The sequence below is a fragment of the Colias croceus genome, chromosome 13 (genome assembly GCF_905220415.1).
Source record: "Colias croceus chromosome 13, ilColCroc2.1".
NCBI classification, from domain to species: domain Eukaryota; kingdom Metazoa; phylum Arthropoda; class Insecta; order Lepidoptera; family Pieridae; genus Colias; species Colias croceus.
The window spans coordinates 7,982,884-7,994,025 of NC_059549.1; positions in this window are offsets into that span (position 1 = coordinate 7,982,884).

The following is an 11,142-nucleotide window of genomic DNA, read 5'->3' on the forward strand; positions in this document are numbered from 1 at the left end:
CAAGAATGCTTTACTGTTGTTTAAGATATTTATTATATAATGACGAATTTAGACTTTAGAGAGAGTTAAGGTTTTTACGAGGTCAAAATAAACACGTAAGAGTTAAACAATGCCTTATAAAGCATGTAATTCGGTTATGATTTATAAAAATGCCTCCGATGACTAACCACATCTTAGATATTTAAGACCTTAGGCGTTCCGAGAACAATAACAGACGCAGGTATGAGAACTTAAAGGAAATACCATCACATTCTTTCCTTGGTTCCTTTACTATTTTTGAAACGTCTAATATGAAAAATGAATGCCGAAATTAGACAATCAAATCTTATTCGATAGGAGGAAAACTTTGGAATGTTTTATTTTCGTTTATTTAATGAAAGTTTCGTTACAATATGCTGAAAGGATTCGATAATCGATTATGTTCCTTAAAATAAAATAAATAAATTTTCGAATAAAAGAAAGAAAGAACAATTTTCCAAAAACATAAAATAATGTTTTTATTTCACTTTGTGCGAATAGGAAAATCGCCCATGATTTTTTCAATGTCTCTCTACATTAAATACCACTTCTTTTTAAAATCTAGTAATACGACGTAGATTAATTTCCATGTCTTGGACAAGACATAGTAAATAATAGATCTATTAAAATGAGACGAGAAATGTATAAAATGATGGCGAAATAACACCATGAGATTGAGAAACAACACAATACAAAGAGTGATTTGAATATAAAAATGTAGTACAATAATAATTATTCTAATCTTGTTCCTGAGGAATTGTTTAAATCACGATTAGTGAAACGCGACTACACTACCGGAAAAACTGGAAAGGTATATTGTTTTTTCCAAGTGGTTCTATTCATATGCGGTGCAACGATCCCACGGATTGCTTTGTTTGTGCTGACAATTCTGCGATAATACACTTCAGTGTCACGGCCATGTAGTTATATATGTAACAAGTGATCAGCCCTCTTTTGCTTTCGAAGAGGAAAAAAGAACCGGTCAAGTGCATGCGCATCTCGTCTCACGAGCGTCCAATACGATTCAGTTTGAAAATTTAATACATACACAGACGTATTTATTAAAAAAAAAGTTAATTTTAAACATAATTATATTACATATATATAAATTAGAAATAGCGCACAAATATTTAATCTTATAGTCAAATATAAATAAGTATGAAAAAATATGGTAGATATGGTTTATTTTCTTTTATTTAATATTGAAAACACTAACGTCGCACTAACACGTACGTCTATGAAGGTATCTAGGTTGTTTACAGTTTAAGTTTAATATAATATACAACATAATTATAGTCATTATGAAACCCTACAAATCCGATAAAACTGAAAAAACTTGCTCACTCTTTTTGAATGAACAAAATTTTTTTTTGTACGACGACAATCTTTAATTACAGCGATTTGTGAATATTTGTTTATTATTAATTGATCAGAATGTTTTAAAAACTGTTACATACTGCTTAAATAATGAAAAACATAACAAATAAAAAAACAAATAGGAAATTTGTGATCATAAAAATAAAAGAAGTTTTTTAACTCAATTGTTTTACTGGAAGTCTTAAATTAACAAAAAATCTTATTAAACGCGTGATGAATAACAACGAAAAAATAAAAGCGCAAGTTAATTTGAACAACCTAAAATTTGTAGCATACGAACACGAAAATACAAATGAAAGGCTGCAAAAGACATTAATGGTGTTGAGAAAAAATGCTAATTCCACATGATAAGGCTAATGATTGTTGCCCACTCACTTGGCCTGTATTTCCTGTTCCCCAGTTACATGAAATTGCACGCCAACACAAATTCCATCATTTTTACTATACCCTATTGTAATCAGACATTGATTCTGAGATTCGCAATAAATAGCGGTAATTGTCTAGTAAGTAGTAATTCTTTTTTGCGCACAACATTCCTAAAAGATTCTTTCTCAAGACTGTATAGTATCTAACTGTATAATGTATGTAGATTCTCTTACCAATTATTGAAAACAAACAAAACAATTTGATTACATAATTAAAATATTTTTTTTTCGAATAAGTATCGAAAGTACGGTAGGAGGTACAGCCCTATCCATACTAATATTATAAATGCGAAAGTAACGCTGTCTGTCTGTTACTCAATCACGCCTGAACCAATTTGCATGAAATTTGGTATGGAGATATTTTGATACCCGAGAAAGGACATAGGCTACCTTTTATTGCGAAATATGTACCACGGACGAAGCCGGTGCGGACCTCTAGTTTCTTATATTTTAATCATCCATTTTATCCGGATTTACTATAACACGTTTATACGTGCTATATATATTATGACTGTTTCGTCTTATTTCAGCATGTTACAGGACATCACATTATCAGCCATAATATCTAGTTTTAACTTAAGGCACACGTCTTATTTGCTACAATTCTTCAAAATCAATCTAAGATCTTAACAAAGGTTGTCTGTCGAAAATGATGAATAAAACAAACAGTGAAACGGACTTAAGTCATTGTTGAAATGGGAATTCTCAAGTTCTTATAATACACGATGCACGATAAATATTTATTTATCTATTAGAAAAATTACCTACGTTTCATACTGTTGGCCTTCCTCGCGTAAACTGATTCATATCTTAAACGTAACTGCAATATTATTACGTCCATAGTGTCAATTTTTATAGCGTCATAGTTAGTAACTATTGTTTCACTTTAATTTAATTGCATTTTGTTTCGAAACAAAAAGATATATATTTTTATATTTAACTAGCTGCTCCGCGCGGTTTCACCCCCGTGGCTCCACTCCTGTTGGTCGTAGCGTGATGATATATACCCTATAGCTTTCCTCGATAAATGAGCTATCTAATACCGAAAGAATTTTTCAAATCGGACCAGTAGTTCCCAAGATTAGCGCGTTCAAACAAACAAACAAACAAACATACAAACAAACAAACAAACTCTTCAGCTTTATAATATTGGTATAGATTTAATTTTACAGATAGATAAAAACCTAACCCGTCGCTATCTCACGAAACTAAGTTAAATTTTCTGTAATTATGAAAACCCTTACTAACCTAAGTTACATATTTAAATTAATAACTATATTCATTTTTCACTACCCTTTCATTTTAAAAATCACTCCAACAGTGTTTTGACCTTTCACCCTCTTTCTACCAACACTATCTTCCGATTCTTCTCATAATGAAAGTTTATTGTTTTTTTTTTGTTTCTATAAAACAGTCAATAATTCTATATTAATCTAATCGACTTAAACAGAATATTTGTTAACGAGCAAACCCAAATTTGGTGACAGCCGACACCATAAATATTCGAAAAACATCATAATATTATTTTAATTCTCTTTCTCGGTTAAAATATTTAGCAATATTTCTTAGAAAATTTTTGGATATTTTTTTATTATGTTTAGATTTACTTAGAAATTATGTTTATACAATTACTTTGTTTCATTCTAAATGCCACTGAGCAACGTTTGAATATAAACATCCTACTTCTTTCCGTTTGTTATTATAAAGTAAGTACTTCAAATTATTATCCCATGTTCTTTATACACAGCAGATGTCACTATTCACATGGATGTATGTTAATATAAAGTTTAACAAAATAATTAGTAATATATTTTTTTATGAAATCATTACATTATATTGCAGACTCCTAGATCTGTAAATTGATAAAATATATTAATACCTACATACTATTGTAGAATGTAGGTAACCTTTACCCAAAAATTGATAAAAAATATCAAAATTACTTTACTAAAATTATTGTAAAGTGAACTTCTTCTATCTTTTTCATATGGTACATAATACTTCTCTATAAAAACATTACGATACATAAGTTAATAACGTATAGGATTATCATACGTTGTTTTTTTACGTGCCGATGCTAGAAGATAGAGGTTTAAGTTAAAAGCTTAGAGTATACATTAGCAAGTTAAAGCATATCCTAACTATATATTGCTCAGGAAGCAAATACATCATGTAAAGAGTGTATGTATAAATGCGAATAAAATTGTCGTCTTTATGATTTTTTTTTATTGTGTTGTTGGGCAAAGCTTTAAGGTGAGTATTAAAGACATTTGTGTAACGAATCCAGTCGTGCAATTAGTAGTAAAAAGATGTAGATCTTGGATGTATGTAGAATCTTATTACATCAACTCTCTTTTTTGTCTGTGTTACTTTTCAAATTTTATCGTAACAAATGAATCCAATTTTAAATAACACTGCTCAAAAAGGGGCCTTCTTTTTTCAACGGATTATAATATCTGTAATCTCAGTTGCTCTATGACATCATAAACATTAAAAATTATGATTTGTTAAATTACTTTTAATCAAGCGTGATAATGAATCATTTTATATTAGATCATTGTTTTAAATTTGTGATAGGCACAAAAACTATCGGTGAGCGAACGCTTGCAGGAAGTATATAATATTAACATTTGCATTAGTACAATGGTAAATTACGAAACTTTTCCGAGATCTTGAATTCTTTGTATAGTATAACTAGCTGCGCTTCACGGTTTCACCCGCGTGGCTCGGCTCCTGTTGGTCTAAGCATAATGATATATTTATATAGCCTACTAGGTGTCCGCCCGAGGCTTCGGCCGCGCAGTCAAAGAAAAACCCGCATAGTTCCCGTTCCCATGGGATTTCCGGGATTGCGTCATTTTCCCGGGATAAAAAGTAGACTATGTCCTTTCTCGGGTATCAAAATATCTCCATACCAAATTTCATGAAAAATGGTTCAGCAGTTTAGGCGTGATTGAGTAACAGACAGACAGACAGAGTTTACTTTCGCATTTATTATATTAGTAGGTATATATTATATTAGTAGTAACACCAAAATTTTTCAAATCGGACCAGTAAGTAGTTCCTGAGATTAGCGCGTTAAAACAAACAAACAAAAGTTAAGTACATAAAAGATTGTAAATCAAAATATTATGTAGCATTTGATTCGACTTCCACTTACTTAACAGGATCTTTATATTATTTTTATCTTAGTTTAATGGAACGTTTATCTCACTTTCAACTTATTCCATTAAAACCTCTATTTATTAATAACAATATAAAATAGCATTTTATTAAATAGACGAGCTAAGATGTAAATAATGCATTTTAATATTTGATGTAGTTTATATATATATACATTTATAATACAGTTTCTGTTGAAAAAATAATTTAAGCCAATATTTGTGAGAGTAGCAACATTCGTAACATTGATGCAAAGCTTCTGTTTTACAATTTAATTAATTTTAACAGCTTGGAAAAGGTGAATATCTGACATTTAAGGCAATCGTCATACCTTCCTCAGACAGTTAATGTTTACTTTTAAATGAAAAAGTGTATGCTTAGATGAATAGATTGAGTTTATTACTCAATCAAGCCAAAAGCACGGAATGAGCTTTTAAGTTGGCTGTGCTATAGCTTATATGTACATTGAAGTTCACATACGTAAATAATGGATCTTCTAGCGTGTGGCCGTGGCTTTTGGAGACATAATATGGGCTGTAGCATAGAGAACGTAAGGTTCATGTGAGCTTTTCGAGTACAAATAATATGTATTACGTCAAAACAGATGTTATTTGCATGAATACGCAATATATAATGAGACATATTTAAATATTATTTTTGTAGGTACTCCGCTCTCTAACAATATGTGGATGCGTAGTATAGAAGACGATACATGGAATTGTATATCTTTTTTCATACATAATCATAAAACTCCAGCGCTTCGATAATATTATTTTATTGAAATTGTCAACAAATTCAATCATCATTACGAAACCTCTATGCAATAAACTTTAAGGTTTATTTAACTTCGTCATGTGTAAATTTGGCTTCTTGATTACTTGTTTGTTTGACGATGTTTTGTGACGATGATGTAAAACAAAATATGCGTTAATTTTAGACACCAATAAATGTTTACAGCCGTTTAGCGATGCCTTATTGAATTAAGAAATAGCATCGCATCGGCGTAAAGATTGAGCTTTACAGCGGACGGTGACTTGTGAATGCTGTGTCTGTGTCATCATAATGGGAATTCAATACGAAAAATTAAATACGTACCAATTTTTGATAAATTGATATACAAAATGGGTACATTTTTCACAAGCTTTCGGACAAAATAAAACTCAATGGTGATACCATTTTATATAAAAATTTAAACTTTTATAATAAATGGTTCACCAAATAGTGCAAGTGCATTTTCGCAAGTTTCACTAACAAAAAATCAAGACCGCTAAAAGCTTGCGTATAAAACACTTGACGTACCTATATATTAACAACGATTTACATGCACAAATTTTAAAACAAAACATGAAATAATTTGTTAAATTTGCAAGCGACTTCATTCATAAAGGTTACGAGGACGATGTTACGCCTGTCTATACAAAACGAATGACTATGTCAAAGTAATTATTCGCATAAATCATTAGATATAAAGGTGTCGGGTGATTAATATCACGTCAACGCGTCAATCGCTGATGATATGTGGACCCTTGTCACCTGCATTCGATAAAAATTAACCTACCTTGATACCGCCTACGTGAGGTATGGAAATCACTGGGTCACTGTGAGCTACTTTGTAAAAAGAGTCGGCTACGCTAGATCTTTGACTCATAATTTCATACGCTCTGTGGGCGAACAACACGCAAGGTCGATGTACTCTTTGCGGTACCTTTATTTGCATGAATGTTGTTCGGTATAAAAAAATGACATGAATAGTCTCGTCTGCTGGTGCGAATCAGTATCAAGGTCAGTCTGCTCTCTCCTTTACTAGGTAAGTATAACGCCTAAAATCAAACGCTTATGATAAATTGTATATTGTGATTAAGATAAGTGTCGATTGAGTGCTTACCTGTGTTGGTGGAGAAAGCTCGTTACCGTAACCAAAGGATTTAGGATACGATTGAAAAATAGACGTTACCATAAACATCTGAGGCTGAACATTTTTAAAACAACAACATACTGTCAACAATTTTTCTCAATCCGCTTATTCAAAATGTTAAGAATTTGCACATTAATTAAGAACAATTTGAGTGGGAATTAATGATGGAATATCTGAAATGAAATAGCTTTCACGCGATTGCTTCGGGGGTTGTAACGACTGAAGATTCTTCATTATGTAATATTATTCTCATTTTCTATATCAATATAAATTATAAAAGCATGGAAATCACTTGTTATAACGCCTTTAATACAAAGATCATAATATTATTGTTATGTCAAAAATGTTTGCTGTCTGCTATTGACTTGGTCATACGCGAATTACGCAAAAGATTACTACTGTCCAATTATTTACTGATACGAATATATCGTCATTTGCATGTCTATGTAAGTTTAGCAGAAATACAAAACGTTTTATGCAAGATTTCTTCGAATATATACTTTTACCTTATTTGATTTATCTTGTACAATATTTGTCCAAACATTACTCGAAACTACACACTATGACACGGTAGACATTATGGATTGCGTTTTTACATCATTATTATTTTTATACCGTGGGAAAAGTTACGGAAAAGTCACATGCAAAGTTTAGGTACTGTTACCTAAACTTTGCATGTCATTTTTCCCTAACTTTTAAGCTTTCGAGTTCCCATCAATACTTTTTCTTATTGCGTATCATTAGTTTACTTGTACACACGTAAAAACATATATATTTGCCATATGACTGACCGGTTGGCTTGGTTGGTAGGGGCCCTGCCTTCCAGACAGAGGTCGTGGGTTCGATTCCCACCCGGGCAAATATTTGTGTGATGAACATAAATGTTTGCTCTGTGTCTGGGTGTAAATTATCTATATAAGTATTTATTTAAAATTATATATATGTATGTTTATCAGACACCTGGTTTCCATAACACAAGTGAAAGCTTAGTATGGGATCAGATCGTGCCGTGTGTGAAAATTGTCCTGAAATATTTATTTATATAGTATTATTTATTTATATAAATAAAAAATGCAGTAACTTGCGTAAAACCTTGTATGTTTATACACATATATATACATAAGTTTACAGATATTTAATCACTTCAATCACTGATAGTCTTTGAATGTAATCTATTGACAGTGACACAAATATTTGCCCCAGACGTCGGGATTCTAGCCTTACTGGGCTTCTTTTAACAGCAATTAAAAGATATGATGTCGCCACTAATGAGTATTGTAATCATATTATCGACATGTCAAAGGTTTTATAGCTATTGTAAAGTTGTTAGATATTTAATACTAAAGACCTTTCTTTTTCTTGTTTCCAATAAGAATGGTTTGGACTGTAAATATAAATGTCATCAATCATCATATTTTTGGCGATATTCTGATATGACTAATTTATCAATATGGTTAATTAATTATTTATCAAAACTGCCTTATAGTCAATTCCTCCTATTACCATCGATATAGTCCAATAAATTCGGGCAAGATCCTATATTACACATTTGATTGCAATCAGCAATCGGAATATGGAACACAGCTGTGTTTTTATCCATTCGAAGTATAGGAGTCATTCCGCGCAGATTTCCGCCGCTGATTCACGCGGGACCATGTTTTCGTCACATACAACCTCTATACACAATGTTACATGATCTTGTCTGTTCTACTCAATCAGACGGTACTTTCACGGTGTCACACCCACGCGGACAGATACTAGAAATCCGCATCTAATGTGTTTAATCAAGGACAATGGGTGTTTTTATATGAATACGCTTTTAAGTGTTAGTCGATTGGTAGAACTTATTTTTGAGGTTTTTATTGATGACTTGTATCTTAAGGGCTATGAATACATCTGTTTAGACAGTAGCCCAACTTATATTGGTAATATTGTCTCTAAATACAATATATCGATAAAGTTTCAAAACATTCATTAATTTGAAATTGAAAAGTTGTAATTTAAATAGTAATTTAATATTTATTTATTCACACAATGTTCTTTTTATTTTTATTTATAAAATTGAAAATACAAAGCTCGTTTATAAAAGGAAGTTTCGTATTAGGTGTCACTAAATCAATATTACAAGCAATTTAGAAATTATGTTTCGATTTAAAACTTGTTTCAATATTTGGAAAGGTGTGATACAATTTGTGTAGAGTGTCAAAAGACAATAAACATAAATAACAAGACTAAAGGCCAACCAAATACAGGAAGTTGGCGATTTGTAGCGGGTTCCACAAGCACCAAATGTAGTGTATCCGCGACAGATTAATTGACCATTCGTGTGTATAATCCAATTATAACGAACAAATAAAGCTCCCGCTACGTATATATTATATTTTTCGATTATTTCCAAACATAATCAGTGAGTTTAAATTCACATATTTGGTAAAATGAGTCAGGAGCGAAATCAAATTAAGAACGACACCATAGATTATAACAATGCTCAAAACCAATAAAAAGTCCTTTAAAAACGATTCTCATGATTAAAAAACAAAAATAACTGAACCGCCGCCGTTTTTGGGAACATCGCTTACAACCAAGGTCAAACGTTTGATCATGGAAACTTTTACTAATTATCATATTATTACTCATATTCGGGATTATATAATAGAGTTGAGCTCACAAGGGCTCGATCTGCTAGTCATATAATATTTAACACATGAATCACGAGATGAAATTTTAAGATGGCTGGACCCACGGGGCCCACGCGTATTAGTAATTCACACAGGTTTACCAATTAATAAATCCGTAGGTGGCATATTACTATCATTAAACACCGTGTGCAATATAAACACATTTTTTGCAATTATACAGTATTTATCGTGTTCCTAATACCTATAAATTATTCAAAGAAGCATTGTAAGTTCAGCCTATTTTATTAATTGAGTTAATCTAGCACAGCACTGACCGCGAGCAATCAATGATATTAGACAATTGGAATCCACGTGTAATTACTAATTATTTGTAGTGGAAATAAAATGGCTTTTGTATATAAAGGAAAATTAATTCTACTTTCGTATTATTATCATACAGGCATACAAATTTGTATCTAAAGATAATTAAAATTTAATTCATAACTTAGGGTAAAATACTATATTTGACTAATAAAGGATTTATTTATTTAGAGACTTGTTTTCGGGTATTATCCTTAAAGTATATACTTGCTAATTGCTATAACATACTCTACTCCTCTATCCCACTTTATCTCATTAAAGCGGGATAGAGGATCACAAAACAATTGGAGGATAAACCATAGTGCCACTACAATACATAACTGTCGTTCTCAACGTCAATTAGAAGGAAATTTGGCAAATAAAAATCTGCTCAAAATATTACTACTAGACTGAGAGCTAACCGTCCGCTAGACCGAGTCCGTCAAGACTCCGTATATTCAAAACAATAAGCTTACAAATAGACCTCCGGAGTGCGGAAAACTAACCGATTACCGTATAATTCGGTCTATCGTGAGCCATACGATTACAGCTCACCTGTCACGTTACCACTCGGTGACGTTCGCGTGACGTTATGAAATGCCGCCCGCCTACCTATTTGTCTATGAATCAGTGATAGGCGCCAAAAATGGTCCGGTTACGACAGATAAAGAGTCGTACGCACCGAGCCGCAAGTATACATTATGCATCCGGCATTATGTGTAACTATCTATGATGCAATGTTTGAACTGATACTTATAGTATGTGTTCAGTTCAATAATGATCTCCCATTTTTCGTGATGTAACAGAAATAGGGAAAGATTTTTGAGCGAATCTGAGAAAGGCAGCCTGTTCATTATAAATGAAAATACTTTAAACATTAATAGGTAAATACAGAGTTTAGAAATAATACCTTAAAGTCGTCCAGGGAAGATTTTTCTGAGTATTCCAATTTCAATCTGGGACCTGAAAAAAAAAATACATGCTAAGTTAAGAAATACCAGAGGCAATTAATTGCTTTTAAATACATTAAACTTATATTGATGCCTACTGGTATTTTCTGAATTCTTACCTTTAAATGTCACTATATTAAGTAATCAATATATTTATACAGCATAAATTAACACCACTTTCGAAAAACTTTTACCTACAATTAACGTTAAATATCAAAACAATAAACGTTTGTCGTTAAAAGTACACATACGGTATTGTATTCTTTCAACAATGAGAATCGAGTCCAACGTTTACACCCAATTAAAAATGTGTTCCA